The sequence below is a fragment of the Rutilus rutilus genome (genome assembly GCF_951802725.1).
Source record: "Rutilus rutilus genome assembly, chromosome: 10".
NCBI lineage: Eukaryota > Metazoa > Chordata > Actinopteri > Cypriniformes > Leuciscidae > Rutilus > Rutilus rutilus.
Genome location: NC_140215.1, coordinates 17,931,221 through 17,950,654, shown reverse-complemented (window position 1 = coordinate 17,950,654; position 19,434 = coordinate 17,931,221).

Sequence of the window (19,434 nt, the reverse complement as noted above, 5' to 3'; positions counted from 1 at the left end):
GTTTTTTTTAAGTCAAATGACATTTGAATGTCCCTCCAAAACTCTTTCCAACTGTCACCCTAACACTGAAGACACCTGTTGAAGTGATCCAGAAATCTCTAAACATCTCTTCTTAAGGGGGATTTTTTGAAGCTTTGATAAGTAAATTAGATATTTTTATTCACAAATCAACTTTGTCTAACATAGTTTTACTGTAAATTGAGAAAATATCAATGTTTCCATATGGCAACGCTGTACCACTATAGAAAAATAGGCATGTTGCCATATGGCAACGCAGTACCACAATGGAATTGCAGTAATGTATTTCCCCACTGGGATTTTTTATAGATCAACAATATGATTGCAGTTATTTATTTGAAGTGTTTATGTATTTATGTATAAATAACAAAATTATTTCTTCTTTTCAGAAAATGAATACAGCAATATTTTACGGAAAGGGCAATAGGAAGAGTGCAGAGTAAGCTCTTCCATGTGATGAGAGTGAGGATAAATTAGCCAAATGATTGGGAATGATAGGGATTAAATGATAGGGATCTACTTATTTTTGATTTGAGTTCCAAGTATATCAATCTATCAATTTCTAAAAGAAATGTGCATTTAAATAGAAAAGAAAATCTTCATTTTATAGAAAAACTTACTTTTTTGACCATTTTCCAATGTGGTATAGGCCTACAGCATTGCCATATAGCAACGTTTCCCTAAGTACCCCACAAAAAAAAATATTTTTGGATTTGTATGATTGAGGCTATTCAAGTAATAAAAACTTCTATACATTCCATAGAGGGTTAAACTACTTACATTTTAAATAAAAAAGAAAATATGAAGAAAAAAAAAGCACTCTTATTTTGAAAAATACATATTAACCCATTTAATCCCACTGGTCACAATAGTGACCATAAAGAGAGTGTTCATTTATGAAGGTCTAAAAAAATATATTGCCTGCTGTTTTAGTGCATTTCCAGCAAATATGGAGAGAATAAAGGGTCTCAATTAAATTGGTGTTGTTTCACATGCATGGTTAGTGCAAAATGTCACATGACCAGGGGTGCGTTTCCCAAAAGCATCGTTAGCCAACTTTGGTCGCAAGTTCTGTCTTATCTGGGGTGCGTTTCCCGAACAACGACGTAACTCGCCGCTTAACTACCATACGATGCATCGTTGAAGAAATCAACTAGCTAGTCACGACTGTTTCCCGAAACTGTATTGTTGCAAAGTGGTTTTTATATATATATATATATTTTTTATTAGATATAGGCCTAAACATATAATAGCCAACAAATATTATCAGCATGTAAAACAAAAATCGGAAACATACACCAGAGGAGAAAACAGAGAAAAAAAATACACAGAACACAAAAAACACAATGTACAATGTACAATAATAATAATAATACAAGAAAAAGTATTGTCGCAAAGTGGTCGTTCAACCACGTTGGTTTATGACGTCACGCACGTGGTGGAGTAATAACTTATTTTAATGCATCTGTTTGAGATCGAATTAATGCTAGATGTTTTGCTATAAATTACAGACATGACATCTGAGGACTATTTCTCATTTTTCTCAGTTATTTTGCTTTATTTCCAGATTCAGTCATAGGCTGTCACGGGGACACACAGGAATATAGGTAGATCCAAATGCAGTATGGCAGTAGGTGTTTATTAAAGTGTAATCCATCTCGTAGTCATCCAGGCAAGGTTCAAAGTCCATGTTAGCAATACAAAGGAACAGGCAAGGAACAGGCAAGGAACAGGCAAGGAACAGGCAAGGAACAGGCAAGGAACAGGCAAGGAACAGGCAAGGAACAGGCAAGGAACAGGCAAGGAACAGGCAAGGAACAGGCAAGGAACAGGCAAGGAACAGGCAAGGAACAGGCAAGGAACAGGCAAGGAACAGGCAAGGAACAGGCAAGGAACAGGCAAGGAACAGGCAAGGAACAGGCAAGGAACAGGCAAGGAACAGGCAAGGAACAGGCAAGGAACAGGCAAGGAACAGGCAAGGAACAGGCAAGGAACAGGCAAGGAACAGGCAAGGAACACAAACCTCTGAAGTGTGGTGACCATATACAATGACTCCATGACAAGGACTAAAACAGACAGGGTATTTATACACAGACACTAACAATGTGATAGGGAACAGCTGAGTGCAATCACAAGTGATGAGAACAGACAAAGGATTATGGGAAATGCAGTTCCAGAGTGAATGGTGACAGTATGGGGAAGAGACCTCTAGTGGACACCCGGGGAAACATAAACCAGACACTGTGACATAGGCTCGTTCTTACATAGTAGAGCACGTTCGCACATGCGCACTCTTCAAAAACGGTGCTTTAAATCTCTTGACAAACTAAAAGACATAAATGACATTTGTATGTATTCTAAATAGGGCTGGGGGAATTAACGCGATTAATTTGAGATGTTTAACGCATTAAAAAAAAAATAACGCAATTAGCATCTTTTTTTTCTTTTCTTTTTTATCGTTTTAATGATTTCCTGTTGCAGCTGCTATTGAAAAGGCCGAAAATATGCCGTCCCGCCCCTCCGTGTTCGGCGATCAGGTTTCATTCTCACGCAGCTTTCATGAGCGGGTCTTTTCCGCTCCATGTGTGCACCGCGGTCTCCGTTCCGTGTGTGTGTGTGTGTGTGCGTGTGTCGGCGCGCTGCTGCGCTCTCTGCTCAATGTTCCGCTCCGTGTTTGCGCCAATATTAACCAACTGCAGAACAGCAGAACCATACCTCATAGCAGTGTGAGGATGACAGCGCCAGCCTAACAGTCTGATGCCGGAAGTGGGCGGGGAAAAAGCATCTAAGGGGTGGAGATGGGTAGGTTTAGGGGTGGGTTTAGTGGTCAGGGGGTGGAGATGGGTAGGTTTAGGTATGGTATATGTAAGGTGGATATGTATGGTATGCGGTTCCGGCATCAGACTGTTAGGCTGGCGCTGTCGTCCTCACACTGCTATGACTTATGGTTCTGCGGTTCTGCAGTGAGACCAATCTCGTTTGCGCTGCGCGTTCTACTCTGTCGTTAACGGCCCAAACGCTCCAATCCGATCATGCACTGGAAAAGCAAAGTCCGCAAATAACGTGAAATTTCTCAGTAGTAGACTTCTGTTTGCTGAGCTGGTATAGCCATGCTCGGCAACAATGGTAAAATGACCTGCTCTGATCACATGCTCTGGTAATAATAGCTTTGTAGGACTATATTTTATATAGTTAAAAATAAAAATAAATCTGTTAAATTGATTAAGTTGATTGATTGTTGAAAAAGAATAATATATTGATGTTTAATATTATTTCATTAGGGCCATTTTCTGTTCCTTTTTTCCCCTGTGTTGTTTAATTTAATTATAGGTGATTCTAAGTTTAAATATTGATGATTACAAGCTTGGGGGAAATGCAATTAATTATAGCAAATTGTTCAATTAATTAGTTCTTTTTTTTTTTTTTTTGGATTCCCAGCCCTAATTCTAAATAAAAGACACAGGTTGTACTGAATGTCATCTTATTTTGCTCAAGATGAGGATTAATTAAGTCCACATGTCATGCAAACAAGAAACTATGCTTCTAACCACAGGTCGAGAGCTGTCGTTCCAACTACACAACTTTGCGATGCTGTTTGCGAATGTAACGTTTGCTAGCATCGTTAGCCAACTATGTTCGCAAGTTCCGTCGTTATCAGCATAGTTCAACGAGTCAGTGTTTCCCGAAACCATCGTTCCAACGAACGTTCGCAAGCAGCATCGCAAGCTTGTGTGGTTTGAACGACAGCTCTCCAGCTGTGGTTAGAAGCATAGTTTCTAGTTTACATGAGATGTAGACTGAATAAATCCTTATCTTTAACAAAATAAGCAAGCTGACATTCAGTACAACCCGTGTTATTTATTTAGAATACATACAAATGTAATTTACGTCTTATAGTTTGTCAAGAGATTTAAAGCACCGTTTTTGAAGACTGCGCATGTGCGAACGTGCTCTACTATGTAAGAACGAGCCAAATATTGAGTCTGGTAATAAAGCAAAATAACTGAGAAAAATTAGAAATGGTCTTCAGATGCCATGTCTGTAACTTATATGACAAAATCTAGCGTTAATTCGATCTCAAACAGATTAATTAAAATAAGTTATTAGCCCACCACGTGCGAGACGTCATAAACCAACGTGGTTGAACGATAGGCTACTTTGCGACATACGGTTTCGGGAAACAGTCGTGACTAGCTAGTTGATTTCTCCATCGATGCATCGTACTATGGTAGTTAAGCAGCGAGCTATATAGTTGTACGGGAAACACACCCCAGCATATTTCAATGAGTCGGTGTTTCCCGAAACCATAGTTCTAACGAATATTCGCAAACACCATCGCAAGTTGTGTGGTTTGAACGACAGCTTGACCTGTGGTTAAGAGCATATTTCTTGTTTGCCTGACATGTGGACTTAATAAATCCTGTCTTGAGCAAAATAAGCAAGCTGACATTCAGTGCAATCTGTAGGCCTATCTTTTATTTAGAATAAATTTGTCATTTACGACTTTTAGTTTGTCAAGAGATTTAAAGCACCGTGCGCATGTACGACCGCTATACCACGTAAGAACGAGCCTATGATTGAATCTGGAAATAGAGAAAAATAACTGAGATCATTTTGAAATAGTCCTCAGATGCCATGTCCGTAAATTATAGCAAAACTACTAGCATTAATTCGATCTCAAACAGATAGCTACATTAACATAAGTTGTTACTCCACCACCTGCGTGACATCATTAACGTGGTTGAAGGACCAATTTGCGACAATATGGTTTCGGAAAACAGTCGTGACTAGCTAGTTGATTTCTTCAACGATGCAACGTAGGCTACTATTAAGCAGCGAGTTACGTCGTTGTACGGGAAACGCACCCCAGAGCAGTTTAATTGTTTGCACCAGTAGGCTAGATGATGGCTGCATCACAGCTCCAACACAAAAGGTTAGTAAAGCATGTTAACATAAAGACATTACAAAGATTTTTGGTACACATTATCTTTAAGGTGTCTAGTATTTATATTTGAATTCACAATTATTCCGTTTTGTTGAGTATGGTCATAGAATGAGTAAAGATGTTGATGGCAACAATATATATATATATATATATATATATATATATATATATATATATATATATATATATATATAATTTTTTTTTTTGTCTTTTATCTCAGTAAGTGTTATAAGTGTTGAATTAAGTTTTTTATGTTTATTAGTAGCCTAACTCTAGAATCACATGACATAGTTAAAAATGTGTTAAATAACTGGGCTGATATAGGCTATATAAGAATTTTCAGTATACACGTTATCCCACCGGTCACAATTGTTCACACACTTTTCCATAAAAAAATTCTAAAATAGGCCTAATTATTGATTATTTCAAGGGGCAACTAATGGTACTTAATTTGGATAGTTTCACGTCTAGGAAAAAATTGGTATTAAACGGGTTAAAGGTTAACTATTCAGAAAACTTTATTGTGAAACATTTTTAAGGTTTTGCATTTTATTATTAATTATATTTGTATATATCAGTGCTGTGTAGTAACTGATTATATGTAATTTGGATTACGTAATCAGATTACAGAAATTAAATGCTTGTAATTAGATAATTTCACATTTTAAATAATATTTACAAAATGGCAGTAAAGTATTCAGATGTTCATTGATTCTCCCTAATTCTTCTTTTATAACTTTTAAATAGTTTTATTTTGTCACAGAAACCCGTTCGCTAGTCAGGCGACTATAATTTTGAGAAAATTGAGAGGCTGCACAGCCTGACCCACAACAAATATTTAATCTTTTTTAAGTTATGGTTTTATTTGGATTGTTTTGATTTTTTTCTAATCTAACTTTTTTATTTAATTAATTATTACCTTTTTATACATTCATGAACCCCTCCCAAAACCTAGTTAGGGAAACCATAGCGTAATGTTTAATGCACTTCATGTTGTTGATGATGAATAAATTAATAATAATTCAATACGGTACAAGATTATTCTATTAAAAATCAATGTTATAATACGTCAAAAGTAATCTTGAAGTATAATCAAAAAGGAGTCAGATTATATTACCTAAAATGTGTAATATAATAGATTGTTACAATTTTTATCATGTAATTTGTATTCAGTAATGGACAACAGTTTGTAAGTAATCTACCCAGCACTGATTGTTATTGTATTTATTATATTTTATATAGTAGCCTACATCCTGCCCCAGACCCCAAAGCATCTGATACATATTACCCCAAATCAACCATTTTAGGAAAAATACAAGCTTGGTTTAATAATGTATGTAGTCCTTAGCCAAATATGGTTTTATATGTTTACTTTGACAGTTTACCAACATGTAATATATATTTAGACCTGGATAAGTTTGCTCTGACAAACTTAGAAAATTTGCTTTAACATGCAAAAATGTGGGAAAAAGAGCAGCTGCATATGGTGGGTCCTTTCTAAATGTGTAGTAATGTGGCAAATATCATGCACAGCTTGCTAGATTAAATGGGGTGACACAGCTTACCCAACAAGACAACTTAACCATTTCTTGCTTTTTATCAGAATACTTTTTTTAGTGTGTGCTTCAGCCTTTGTAGATCAGTAGAGAAGACTTTGTGTAAGAAACATCAGTTTAGCCTAGTGAACTCTCTGTTCCAGAACCCTTTGTTGGATTAGCTGAACGCATTTCCATTGTGAACAGGCCACCGATAATGAGCCTCATACCTTGCACATGCACAACGCACACGCACAACACAAGTGAGGTGTTGACAGTGAATGTACATTAAAAAAATAGTTCAAACACTTTTTTTCACACAAACACACAGAGAGAGGGTATGATGGGATGAAGGTAACCACGTACAACACACACTTGGAGTGTAGCGGGGGAGGTGATGACGGCCGTGACAGCCGAGTGTACAGTAATCAGAGGCTGGTCACTTCCTGCAGACTTCCCTCTTCAGCCCACCAGGCTTCACCTCGCTGCTTCCCCCAGAAGATTAGTTCTGCTGTTTCCTGAGCACCGATTAAGGGTCCAACACAGGGCTGAAGCACGCTGAGGTTGTACACTTCTTATAGGGTCATATATGGGCACATGTGGCACAGAAAGAAGGAAAGGAAGGAGTATGTGACATGAAATCAGAGGGGAGGCCACCTTTGAATTGCTTGTTTACTTTCGGATGCATTTCGTTTGTGGCCTTTGTGTTTGGACCTCATATAAACTATTGGTTTTGCTGAGGCCGTTGCAAACCTAAGTACTCAAGCCGAGAGATAGGGTTACTTTCGCCTTTCGCCACATGTGTTATTATTCAGGTGGATAAATATAAACATGTCATTTTTAACTAACTTTCTTTTTTATCAAACTGTTGCTCTGCCATGACAGTAGTTGAACTGATAGGGAAAACTGACTGTAAAAGAGTATGTATATATTTGCCAGAGGTGAGCAAACGTTTTACTACGAAGGGCCAAAAATCAAACTTGATTGAGGGCTGAGGCATATCCAACTATTATATTCAAAATATTATACTTTTTTTATTAAAAAAAAAATAATTCACTGATATTCTCTACATTTCAAGGCAAAAATAAAACAAAAACTCTTAAAACAAAAACAACAACAAAATAATAAATTAAGATATTCCCATAAAACAACACTGGACCCCATTGAATTTCATTGTACTGACAAAAAAAAAAAAAAAAAAACACTGAGACATTCTTCATAATATCTTCTTTTGTTGTTAGTAAATGTTCATTTTCTGGTGTACTAGCCCTTTAAGCAACAACAACTAAATCCTGAGATAATCAAGCTGTGTGCTTGTATATTGATCACAGGTGCTCACGGTCTCAGTGGTCCTTGGAAATATGTGCACTTTATAAATGTATGTTCGGAAGGACAAATGGCTTTCCACGCTCTTTTAGTACATCTGGAGAGTGCAGATTTCCTGTATCATTCTTTTCTCGAGCTCAGGGACACTGTGCATCAATGCTGTCCACACACACACACGCTTCAAACCTACAGTTCCTATCCTTTGTCAGACTTGTCAAGACACTTGAGTATCCGGCCTTCTTTATCGGCAAACCTGAGGGCAGCTATGACAGGCCTGAGGAAACACCAGAGACCAGCTCAAGAGTAAATTTAGCCCTGACCTGACAGCCTGTCTCTTTGTCTGCCTGACAGGAGCTCGACACATCACTCTGGGCACCATTGATTACAATTCTGAGCTCATTGTGGCTTCTGTGTCACTTGAAGTGATATTACTTGAATATTTCCTCTCTCAACCGTCTTTACCTCTGTCCTTTAACTGACAACAACATGAGCTACACTTCATTAGCTCAGGTTTAGCAGTCACGCCAGAGGCAAATTTGCTGTCTGTTTTGTAATTATTTGCTAGTTCATCTTAAAAGAGAAATTGCTTTCAAACATGAATGTGAAATGAATGGTGATTTCTCAGCCTATTCATAATGGCTTCCCCTGAGGTTGGCAACAAGTTACTGTAGCTTTTATTTATATAAACTTTTCAAAGATGGTTCAGAGTGCAAATTGAGAATCGTGTTCGTCTTTTTTCACTTTTGCAATGAACACTAGAGTTATGTTATGTGGTGTCACACTGCAAAATATGAAAGTAAAAGTAATGTACAGTATTTTACTTGTACAGAATGTTCTTGTGTTTCGGTATAAATGTGGAAAAATGTAAAAGTTGATATTATGAATTCAATTAATTTAATTTCAGTTAAAATCAGTAACTATTTTAATTACTCATGAAGGGGTAACCATTGGTAAGCAAGTGATAAGCACAAGAAAAGAGATTAAGAATGTATTATTATTATTTTTGTATTTTTTGTTTCAGACATTTCAATTATCCCCTCACATCTACCTTATTATTTTAGGATTGCCACATTTATTAACAAGAAAAAGTAAAAATTAAAGTCGTCATAAAAGGTTGCATACCCCACTCAAGCTCATGGACATTTCCAAGCAATTAAAAGTTATAGATTTATTCATTTTTTTTACACAATTAAAGAGCCTGTTTAGCCATATCAGCAACTATTGCACATTTTCCAGTAAGAGGTTTCATTACCTTTTCCACATTATCATGACCTTTGAAGCACACTTCAGCACTTTAGTTCATTTACCTCTGTTCAAGAACAGGTCACACATTTCATCTACGTATACTTCCTGCTGTTTTGCACAATTGTGTTTTTCTCTTTGCATGGCTTATTATAATTTCCACCATTAGTTAGTTTCTTTATCATATTAACTTACAGTAAAATGCTTTATGTTTTTTTTGTTATGTTTACTATAGTATAGTATACTGTACAAACTGAACTTTGCAGACTGTTGGTGTGGTCTTGACAAAGACAAAGACATCTGCTGCTTGTGTGGCTCCCCGTCACATTACTGTTCTTGTTTGTCAGAAGGAAGAGGCTAAAAAACTCCCATCTCTCTTTAAGTACAACGATGAGCAGAACAAGTTTTGACTCATTGAGGTGAACACTACAATCTCACTAATAGATGGCACTATTATTATTATTATGTTTCACAATGACATTTGAGTTCATGATTTTAATGTTGTTGTTTTTTTTGTGGCAGACTAAAGACTAATGACAGACTGTTGATCTTTCAATAAAAATATGTTTGGTTCAGGTTTGAAATTCATTAGCTTTTATTATAGGCTATGTAGTCTAATATCTTAGTAGGCCTACCCTCGTAGTGGATCAGACACCTGATTTCGTAGTGGACCAGAGATCAGAGGTGGATATCGCGGGATTCACGCTTATGCCCTGTGTTGATGATAAACTGGATGTAATTTAATTTCTGTTGCCATATGAAAATAAATATAATCGACAAGACACCCAAAGTACTGTTATTTATTTCCATTCGAAAGACGTGTTTATCAATAATTTTTTCTTTAATTACAGACTTTAATATTTACTTTTATATATTACTTTTTTATAAATATAACAATTAAATAACCCATATAGAGATCGCACTTGTCAGAGACTTTGGGAATATTCACACATAATTTATACACATAAAAACATGATATCAGAATTTTAAAATCAAACATTTTAAAACAGAACAGTACATAACGGTTGTTTAAACCGACTTGTGTCATCAGCAAGTCGTTTCCCATCGTGCTTTTGATCAGAGCAGTCGTGGAGAGCAACTGTGCCCGACTGCAGAATCCGACGCGGCCACAATGACATACGTCAGCATGACATCAGAGCAAGGCGAACCACACTCGGACACATTTCTAACCGGCATGCTTCTCGATCACCGGTGATCGGTTCTGTACAGATTTTACTCATATCAAACAAACCTATAGACCTTATGTGCCAGAGAAACGAGGGCGCCACCATCTTTAGAATATTGTCTTTGAACTTCTGTTTTTGCAGTCGCTCTGCATATTTCTATGGCATTGCTGTCCAGGAGTAATTCGCTTTTGAAGTGGATTTACTTTACTTAAAGTTAACGAAAGTTATCATGAGGATTGTAATGTTTAAAGCAGATGTCTAAACAAATGTAAGTAGACCGGGAAGATTTTAAAACGAGCCGTTCATTCATAAATATGCAAGATCGCTGTGAAAATACAGACCGGAAGTCAAAAGACAAGGAGCGCAGCACTGAAAAGGGGCGGGGCTACATAAGGTCTATATATGAATATCAGATGATGTCAGCAACGTCTCCTCACTGACATCACTCACTTCTAAAACTTGTCTGCCGCCATCTTGAGTACCTGATTCACGTCAGTCGCAAAGGAATTAGCTAGCTATGCCTTCAATATGTTGTGCAGTGGGGTGCAACAACAAAAAAGGATCCCCCAAAAAAATCCTTTTACAGGCTACCTCAGGACAAAAAAAGACGCCGTAATTTGCGGGGCGGGTGGGACATGTCCCCACCACTTTTGAAACATCTCGCAGCACGAATGTACCAATACAAATAAACAAAACATCTCCAGTTAACTAGCAGAGCATTCATTTCGTTCGTTTGTTAAATAAGAGGCGATCTAGTGCTAAAATGTGTTGTTTCTGAAATCAAGTGATCAAAGTGCTCGTTGCCGCTGCGATCAGTGGTGCGGATACTGTGTTTGTTTGTCTTCACTCGCATGCTTCAATGTGGAGCGACTCTCTATTCATTCCGGTGAAATTACAAAACAAACTGCACACAAACGTGTCCCTGCCTGATATACAACTACTGATAAACATAATCGGTTTTGATGAGAAAAAAAAACTTTACAAAAACGATATGAGTGCGGATTAGAACCCAGAACGTGCTTGGCAAAAGTTCTGCCCCTGGACCATTTAAATACACGCTTAAAATAGTCGGATCAACATATAATATCATTGAATGCCAGGATTGGTAGCCCGGTAGCAGCGGACAGAGGCTGGAAGTACGCATCAGGTATCGCGTAGGGATCACACCCTAACGATATTATTTTTTGAAAGTAGCGTTTCTTTTCATGGCAGTCGAGGTGCGACATGTTGTCTTTCGTAGCCATTTACTGTATCCGTACGAAGCTGTAAATAGTAGCAAGCTAGCTAGTTAATGCTTGTCAGTACCATAGACAGTATTTGGTAGGTACTCAAGATGGCGGCAGTCAACTGGAAAAAGAGCGGATGACGTAAGAGGTCACATGACTGATATTCATGTATAGACCTTTCATACAACTTCCCTATATGTGACCGGAAATAGGCAATCGTTGTGGTAATCTTCTTCCTCACCAGTCAGGGCAACAGGTAAACTAATGGCGCAAGCAACGAGCAAGTTATTGTAGCATATTGGGCTGTTCTTGTTATTCCCAAAAGTAGTCATATCTGTCGTTTCATTCCTTCCCTGTTGATGGTGAAGTTCGACGGAAAGGGATTCAGGCTATCTGGCGGGATGAAGGACCAAACTTTACGGCAAGGCAGCAGAGGTGGACAGTAACAAAGTACATTTACTTGAGTACTGTACTTAAGTACACTTTTTGAGTATCTTCTGTACTTGACTTGAGTATTCTTTTTTCTGGAAACTTTTTACTTTAACTTCACTACATTTGAAAGACAAATACCGTACTTTTTACTCCACTACAATTCTGTCAAGGTCCTTGAGTAGAAAGTAGTAATGTCAGTCAGAGGATGATTTTGGTTGCATTTTGGTTGGAAATGAAAGTCGGATTGACGTCAGAAACCGACTGATGTTAGTTTCTGACGTCAACCCGATTTTCGTTTTCAACCACAATACAACGTCTGTCCAACGTTGGAGATTAATGTCAATCCGGCGTTGGATTCTGACATCAACCTGATTTTCATTTTCAACGTTGGGTTTGGTCTTCTAAATGCAAATTTTGTCATTGTTTTGGTGCACACTAGCTTATAGATAACAGTAAGGTTAACATATTCATACTAAAAGCCAAAAAACTTTAAATAGGGCACTATTTGAGGGAACAGCCATTTGGGTGCCCTAAACCATTGTGGACGTTATTGAGTGCACTTATTCAATCTCACATTCAATCCCACTACTGGAACTGTGTTCTAGAAATAAATGTGATATTGATGTGAGGGTAGGCAGGCATAGATTCAGAGGCATAAGGTACTGTAAGTATTACACACAACAATGCAACAAAAATAAAACAATTCATTGACATTTACTTTTGATACTTAAGTACTTTTAAAAACAAGTACTTCTGGGCTTTTACTGAAGTAAAAATCGGTCTTTACAACTTTTACTTGTAACGGAGTAATATTTGACCAGTTGTAGGCCTATCTGTACTTTCACTCAAGTAAGGAAGTTGTGTACTTTGTCCACCTCTGCAAGGCAGTAAGAAGCGCAGGTTGCCATCATACGAACAGGGAACTTGTGCACTCAGTGGTCAAACCTCTAGTTTGTGAGGCACCTCGTTTTTCCTCTGAGATGGGTAGCATCTAGCCCTCACAAAAACCTGCCCGTATACTAGCCTACATTTGATACTGACACGCAAACACACGCACATAAACAGATATTGCTAGAGAAAAATGTTAACTGATGATGATAGCATTCGGCTAACATTATTGTCACTACACACAAGACTTGGACTTGGACAACCATAGACTGAACAAATTGATACCATAATGCTTCATTAAAAGCAGACTATAATGCTTTAAGTAGTCTATATCCTCTATACTATACATAGGCCTACCTACATTATGTCGAAGTGAACACACTAATGATTTGTCATTCTAGTTATATTAACAGTTCAGTAACAGTTAGCCTCATCGCTCTCTGCTTACCTTGATACTTATGAACAAATTCCTCGTGGAAAAATGTGTACCCCTGATTGATTTTTTTTTTTAATGATTTTTTTTGGGTGACGGAAGTTTTCCTCCACGAGTCTTGTAACGTCGGCAAATTTAATATTTGGCAAATCCGTTTGCGAAGTTGTGTAGACTCTCTGATCCATTTTCTCTTGCCTGGGTATGTTTTCCTGATGTGTTGACGCTTGACAGGAACTCCGCTTCCGCGGTTTTGCTACGGTTTCCGGGTTGAACGACATGTTTCCTGGAAACGGTGTGCAAATACGAATACGGGTTTGAAATACCGTTTCTCTTTTTCGGTGGGTGTGTCAAAAATGTCAGCCCAATCAGCAGCAACATGTATATAAACCATGCGGTATTAAAGAGACAGATCGCACAATGGGTCCAAGTAAAGTCGTTTACAAATGTGTCCGCTGCAGCTCAGTATACGCAATAATTGAAGACATTAGAAGACATGTTTCTCTTTTCATCCTGAAATGCAAGGCAAATGTTGGGTCACAATAATTAGCAACCACAGTTTCCACAAATCCCTTCATTTGATTGGGATGTTCTCTTTTATTTTATATTTGTGTGCATAACAATTATGCAAATTGATATTCTGATCTTTTTTTTTTTTTTTTTAGCACATTTTACCAATTCCAAACCACATAAATCTTAATAACTATTATATATTTTTTTTGTATTTAATAATTTATAAGTGATATAATTGTTAAGGAAGGCTAAAAGTGAAAAACGCCTTTTATTCAGGTGTGCATAATTCTTAAGCAGGTTTTCTTTTAAAAAGATCCTGACACCTTTTACCTCTGGAGACTACAGGTAGGTTGTCATTCTGGAAAATGGTGGCACTTGAGAGACTATAGAGTTACTGATGTTTTCACAACTAATTCTTCACCTTAATTATTATTATTGTTATTATTATTATTATTAATTTTTTTATTTAACATGTGTCTTTCTTCTTGGCCTGTTTTTGTATGAACCTGCTGAACCAAAGAGTGTTTTGCTGTCCATTGGTCACACCTTAATTTAGCCATTTCTAGTACTGAATTAGTATTGCTTGCTTCTCATGAGCATTTTCTCTTTTTTTTTTTTTTTTTTGTGTGAGTTAAATCTCTTTTTTTGGTCCATTTCAACTGTAAAAGAATGTAAGAATATAAGGCGTTTTTCACTTACAGCCTTCCCTAACAATTATATATCACTTACAAATGATTAAATACAAAATGAATAGTAGTTATTAACATTTATGTGGTTTGGAATTGGTAAAATGTGCTTGGAAAAAAAATTTGATCAGAATATCAACTTGCATAATTGTTATGCACACACACACACACACACACACACACATATATATATAAAGCCTCTAAGTCCGTCTAAAGTTTTTGTTTAATTATTAACATTTTTATCAGGCTCCTATGTATAGGTTTCTACCCAAGTACCGGCATTTCTGAATGGGCTGAGGCTGGAAATTAGTGAGTTTGAAGTGAAAGTATTTGATTAATGTATATTATGTAAGGAGAGCATTCACTTAATATTATTATCTCATTTTTGACTGAGGTGGCTTTTAGAGGCTTTTGCATCAGAGGTCTTCATATATACAGTATATATATATATATATAATTCTGTCTTCATAGTTAAATTGATTAAATTACTGCCATGGTTTATGTCGGCATTGTCAGCCTTTGAGTCCTCAAGAATGACACTTCAGCACTGATGCATCTCGGAAGACTTTGTGGTATTTTGTGTCTAGACCACCCAACTTGTGGTCTGTAGTATCTGACTCGTTGTTGTCACTTGCAGCTTGTGCGTTATCCATATTTGAGGTGTCATATTTTCCATTGTTGACAGCATTTGATTTTAATACAGGAAACAACGCATTTACCCACATAATAATATTTAGTTTTTTTAGTTACCGCATTTATTTATTATTAAATGTCTTTTATCGAGAACATTTGCTTATTGTTAGAACTTAAAAGATCATCAATTTGTTTTACAGACTGAAATCATTGTTTTAAGAATTTTTAATTGGTTTAATTAGATCATTTCTACATTCTCAAAAAAGTGTTCTCTTGTTCCACTGACATCATCTGCCAAGAAAAATTGAGCGTAGGTGTGTTGTGGCAGGGATTTACTGATACAGCTTATGTTAGGCATCCTTTCAGGGAGCTCATGATTGTGCATGTGAGTGTGCGTGTGTGTGTGTGTATACAAGTAAACGTGCATCTGAATGTCACCACCTGGCACGAATCACGCAGGCCCCATGATTTGATAGACCCACAACAGGTGTGTGGAGGCACAGCAAACACCCTTGACTCCTGACAGGTGTTGAAGTTTGGGTTTCAGCCCAGACTGCGCTGCATTTGCTTGTGACACTCACATTAGTCACCGACTCGCTTGCCGGACCTCTGGCTCTAATAACCAGCTAGGTATTCTAATCCCTCCATGGGCCATAAATGTTAATAGCTTACTAGGTACGGTAATCTCCAGTGGTGACATTTGGTCTACCTTAATCTGAAGATGCATTAGAGGAGGAGGGGCAGAGAGAAAAGGATGGAGGGATGATGGGATAGATGGATGGCTGGGGATGGGTGGAATTACAACGATCGTAGTAGGGCATACGTGAGTAAAATGTATCATTTGGCTTAACCTGCTACATCATACTCCTGTGCCTGCTGGGGGGTCTAAATCCGTTTGGCTGTGGGGGGTCCAAATATCAGGCTCAATGGGTAAAAACATAACAAGCACTAAAAGACATAATGCCATTTGGATGATGCTGTACATTACATCAGTTATGTATTACTCATATGAAACATGAAGGTTGTTGTGGGAATATAAGTTTATAATATCATGTCTTAAATAGCTGATGCCACTATTGGAAGCCCATTTCTCACAATTGCAACATTATTCTCATAATTGTGACTTTTTTTTGTGATCCAATTATATATTGATTTTATATCTTGCATTGTGACTTTTTATTTCAAAATTGTGACCTTGTTTTTCTAAATTAGCTTTCTAAATGTACATTTTGAATTTGTATGTCGGAATTTGACTTCATATGTTTGCATCTTTATTTACTGTATGTAATTGCGATTGTATTTCTCACAGTGTGACTTTACTTATTTTAAACCATCTCACAATTACCTTTTTTTATTAGTTACTTTAAAACATATAGCAAACATTTTGATTGTATACAATTCAAGTGCTAGTATATAGAAATACTACAATTGTGTAGTCATAAAGTCTGATTTATTCATGGAAACACATGACATTTACAGGAAGGCCTCTAAACAGGAACCTGGGCAGGAAAAGAGCTGTTACACCATATTAAAGCAGTAATCAGAACGAAAGTGAATCATACAGGGGCTAAGGTGTGCCTCCCATCTGTGCTGTCCTGATGTCTTTCAGAAAGGGTCAGGAGGTCACAGTCATGCTGCACACAGTGTAAGATTCGGGATGAAGAGTCGTTATGACTCGTTATGTTCAGGTCGACAAATCACAGAATACAAAATTCCATGTAGACCTTAAAGCACTCCCTCTTCATTTGAAAAGAAGGACATGCAGCACTGAAGTTGTGTAGCACAAGACTTGATTTTAGAATATTTTATTAGCATCTGACAAACAGTGAAGATTGTTACACAATTAATAGCCCCTTAACACAAAGTCTTTTTCAAGATACGAGTGTAATCACGTCACAGAACCTCGTCCAAAAGCACTAATCCTCCTTTATTTTGTAAGCTGATAGAGCAACCATATGCCCCTGCATATCACTCACTCAATTTTAGGTGAAACCAAGCCCTGACCTCCCCTCCCTAAAATAGTGTTATATTTCCAAGGTCTATTATTAATCTGTACTTTTCCCCCCTCAGGATTAGGCCTCAGCTCTCCCCCACTCTTCTCTTTTCCACTTAGACCGGTATTATTGCCATAGATGCACTCAGATTAGTCATGTGTTTATGTTGACAGAGGTTGTAGCTGGATTAGGTCATGCTTGTGGGACGCAGGGGAGGGATGTTTGTGTCCGTCTGCGTGCACATCAATGGCCCCCGTCTCGTTTGACCTGCACCTAAAGCCTCGCCATGCTAAACTGACAATAGGTTGGGCAAGACCCTCGCCCCACGCAGACATCCATTGTCCTGAGACGTAGAGCGGCCCAGACATCGAGGGGGGTGGAACGTGTGCAACTTGATGGAGCGAGAGTGGTGACAATGAAAATATGGGACAGAGCAGCATCATAGGTGTCACGGAAGTAGTGTTAGTTTGTACACACAAACAAGACCACAATATGCATCATTTGGGGAAAAACAGGTTGTTTTTCCAGTGTCTCACCCTGGTGGGCAGTTCATACAGAGATTGTGTCTCTTGCAATGTTGCAAGATACTTAGGCAACAGTATGCGTGTGTGTGTGTTGGTTTGATGGGGAGGTGACTAGGAGCTCACATGGTCACAGTATGGTAAACCTTTCCTCAGGTTTTTGTTGACTCATTCTCTCAGTTCTCTTTTATATTTCCAAGAATTTGCTGATTTTAAACTCACAATGCCTAGACTAAACTTTATCACTCACGTCTACGAGGGGATAATGGTGCTGTAGATGATGTGGCAGAACTTCCCTCTTTCCATCTTGCGCCCACAGGTGTTTTATCAGCTATCTAGTTCTGGGTTTTTGTGGTATAATAAGGCCTAACTAGTTTTTCAGTACTAGAAAAGACAGAAGAAAAAAAAAACTGTTCAGTTGTTTTCTTGATTTCTTTTTTTCTTTTTTTTTTAAACTGAAAGATAAATCTTAGTGCTATCTGATATCCTGTCAAACTCTTCTGAGTGAAGACTAGATTTTATTCTCTGCTCTCATGTTTTTTGAAAGCAATAAACTCCCACAGACTGATGATGCAACAGGAAGTGTTGAACAATTTTGCTCTCTGTAAATGCTCTGATAGTTTGATTTGTTCTCAACACTCAGCTGGTTTGTCAACGGTTAATGTTTTTCTGTTTTCAACCATTTCACACTTGACCAATAGTTGACAGATATTTTTCTTGTTTTATTATTAATTTATTTTTAACTACCTTCTTTTTTTAGTGATTCCAAAACAAATGTGTAAGTAGTAGTAATAATTAAATCTTAACAATTTAACAAAACTAAATTCAGGGCAAACCAGAGCAGAGGAATCTTGCTATAAATGAGACAAAGGGATCATTTGGGAACACAAGTATGTGGGTGAAACGTAAGAATATGAGGTCACATTGGTTTCTATCATTGCGAATGGCAGTTGAAGAATCAGGAATTGAATATATGCCGTTTTATCCTCGGAATGTATTAGTGAGAAATCTCGCGAGGGGAGCTGATTCTAGTCAAAGTGAATGAGTAATACAGCAGAACTTCTACTGCCAATTGACACAACAGCACACACAGAACGGTTAACTGAGCACCGTCCTTGTTGCACTCGATTCTTTCGTTTACTTCTCCAGAAAATAGGTCATAGTGTCTCAGAATACAAAGAAATAATCGACACAAATAAATTTCTAGGTTAGGGTTTTATTCTCTCGACTATGATCCAATTTCACGCCACACTCCGCAGAGGCACCAACACACATTCATAAAAATAATGGATGAAGAGGGAAAAAGAGTAAAAGCAGCGTCTAGCGTTCCCATGTTTTATGAAAAAAGTAGTATTTCACATTACAATAACAGCAATTACAATAATTAATAATTATATAGTAATACTATTAATATACATGTATTATTATTATTATATGCATCATGCGCAACGAGGGATTTCCGTGTAAGAACTCAATGCTCAAGCAATGTCTAAATAAAATGCATCGATTAATATAAACGCCTCCAGTGAAATCCAATTGGTCTTTAATGAGTACATCAAACAGCACTGGCATTTTATTGGTCAATTAATAATCCCTACCAAAAAAAAAAAAAATGCATGAATTTAGGGAGGGTAAATTTCTTCACACTGTACCAATCACAGTGCCTTTAATATATCACGGAGTGCTGTATTAAAATGAAAGATTGAGGGGTAAAAAAAAAGGCTGAGGAAAGGAGGAAAACCGTTTGAAAAAATATATAGTGAGATTTGTTATGATAGCTTAGATTTTGGTGGAAATAAATTATTCTTGATCGCCTGCTGCAACGAATTCATCAGGTCTGGCTTGAAATATGCAACAG